A 2,865-nucleotide genomic window follows, 5' to 3' on the forward strand; every position below is an offset into this window, starting at 1 on the left:
TCCCGGAGTGGAAGCGGATTTTCAGCAAGTGCGGCGCTCCGCCGAGGCTTCTCTCGTGCTTGTACTATTATTTATAGTCTTGTAAAGAAGCGCTGCTAATGTGGGCATTTTAAAACAACTGTCTTGTCCTACCTTTCATCTTCAAAAGGGTTTTAAAGGCAGTCGTTCAGATTTATTATTTTTTGTCCTGAAGGCAACTCGTACTCGAAACCTGCTGCTAATAATTATCAGCCCGGCAGTACACATCCACCCGCCCCCTCCCCACCCCGTACATTCTGAAAATGAAGTTTTCCAGCATTTTAGAGAAATAGCGCAGAGCACGAGGAAGACGGGTAGAGGAAAAGAGGTAGAGACGATTGAACCTTCTCTTTGCCCCCCTCCTCCCCCCCACCGAAATGAGGCAAGTTTCTATTTACTTGTTTTGAGGTGTGGTTTCGGCGCAAAGCATATTTCCCCGTAGACACAGGACGGTGAGCTAAGCTGCCGCATGTTTCACTGAAGCAGAAAAAGGAGGGACGCTGTCCTTTCGTGCGACACCGACCGGCTCACGTCGTATGGGAAAAGTACAGCATGCAGTGGAGCTTTGGAAAAAAGCACAAACTTTCCACTTTTCTCCCAGCCTTGTCAGCTCTGCACCTTCGGTTTGCAGGGAGAGAGTCTGGGAATCCACAGAAATGTTGGCAACCTCCCTCTCCCCGTATTTATCCCCTATCATTTACAGACAAGGTTCTTTTTTAAAACGTAAAAAAAGCATTTTTTTTCTGGTCAGCCTGGCACTCCTCCCCTTTGCCGCCCAGTCCACAGCGAGTAGGATGTCTCAGAGCCTGCATGCAGGAGGCTAATTACAGAACCAGGGAAGAGCTCAGCATAACATTTCTTTTCACGAACTGTCTGTTTAGCAATATGTAGCCTCTTGATGCTTGTTATTACTAACGTAGATCCGGCTGCTCCCGTCAGCGCCGCATTTAAAGCCGTGCAGGCTCATTTCCATCCGACACCAACATGTATTCCCGTTTAGGCCATATGCAACTTCAATGTCCTTTACTGAAGACTCCTGGCTGGCATTTCGTTCCCCACTCAAGCCTAGGAACACGTGTTTCAACCATCAGATTTTATAATCATGTCTTGTTTTTTGTGAATGCCCTTCACATAACCCTAGTTTAAGGTTAAACTTCAAACTACGCTTTTTGAATACCTGACATGTCCCCTATGTCAACCATGTTAGGCTTCAAACTATGTTTTTGACCATCTGAAAGGACAAGTTTAATATAAACGGCTCTCTAACAACTTTAAAAGTGCAAAACTAGCAATACTACACTTTGCTGTCTGGAAACAAATTCTTACAGATCAGACACAACATAGGACTAGGCAGCGTCCAACGTTGTGCATGTCCTGGTAACTTTCAGACATTTATATGAATCCTGTGGCTGTAGTAAATGAAGTGTTTCTAAGACTTGGATACCTTATTTGCATGTTTTCTCTCCATCTGATTGAGTGAATGATAAACAGGTAATTTCAAAAGTTTTGTTTGTTTGTATTATTTTGTTTGTTTTGCTTTGTTTTATATATATGCATTTATAAAGGGCCTGCCCTGGCAGAAGCTTTGGCAGGTTAATTAGAATGGTATCACAGAGTAAAGCTCTGTGTATAAACATTTTCAGAAGCATTTCTGAATGTGTTTTAAATTTTTTAGAAAGGATGTAATTAGGTCTGAACTGCAGATGAATAAATCCAATCTCATCACCATGTTTTTTGTGCTACTGATGGTGTGTGTCCTACAGTCTTTTGTCAAGCAACAATCAGTGGAAGATGACTAAAGACTATATAATTTTAAAAGAGCAAATTTTTATTTTGACTTTTCTACTATAACTAACAATTAAACAGGAAAGTCACATAGGCTCTTGTTCCTGCTCAGATTCACTGCTTATCTGACCTACATATTGCTGCACTACTTATTTGAGAGATAGTATAAATGCACTTTTAGATTCAGACACACAAATTATTTGTTAGGCCATTTCAAGAATTCCCATTGTTATTAGATTTTAAACTTCTTTATACAAATAATTTTTATTTAGAAATTTAAAGTCAATAATAAGCTGCCAACTAATGTGATCTCCTAAATGAAATTGAAATGAGAATTTGTTAAAATTTAATCATAATGAAAAAAATTCATAATGAAATAATTCATAATCATAATGAAAAAAAAAGGAGTTTACAGTTGCAATAATTTTGGAACATTTCTTCACTGATTTTTCAGACTGAGGTAGAAGTGAGCTTATACCTTAACAGATGAATTTGCAGCAGAAAATCGAGTAAGCTGTTTTCAACACGGCACAGCCCTGTTTGTGTAAGTAAGACTTCAGGCAGATATGTTTAGTAGTTTTGCTAAGTGGTCATTCCTCTGCAACACAAGTCCCTGGGCATCTTCTGAAAATGACAGTTCAAGGTCTGTAGTTATTGTCCAGCAGAGCAAAGAAAAGGAGGAATAAAGCATTGATTGGTAAACACCTAGAGCTAGGTACATGAAAGACACTTTTCAGTGTCCACGGTCAGGGGCAAGAGAAGTGCAACACTCTGGACTTGAGAGAGCATTGCCGGGTTCAGGGGAAAAGGGTTAAACTTTCTGAAACTATGTCGATGCTGCAGGTTCTGAGCGGGCAAGGATCCAGGCTTTCTGAATGAATGTAGACTCAATTACTTTGAACTCTCTTGTTCTGTACATTCCTATTCACTTAGTAGTGCTATGCCCATTAGGGGAGACAGGAGAAAACAAGAACAAATGTCAAGTCCCAGGCAGCTGGGAGCTTGGCAGTGGAGGAGCAGAGCTCTGCCTTGTGGGAGTGGGGTTGGGAGCAGGGGAGTTCA

The sequence above is a fragment of the Geospiza fortis genome, unplaced genomic scaffold (genome assembly GCF_000277835.1).
Source record: "Geospiza fortis unplaced genomic scaffold, GeoFor_1.0 scaffold45, whole genome shotgun sequence".
Taxonomy (NCBI): Eukaryota; Metazoa; Chordata; class Aves; order Passeriformes; family Thraupidae; genus Geospiza; species Geospiza fortis.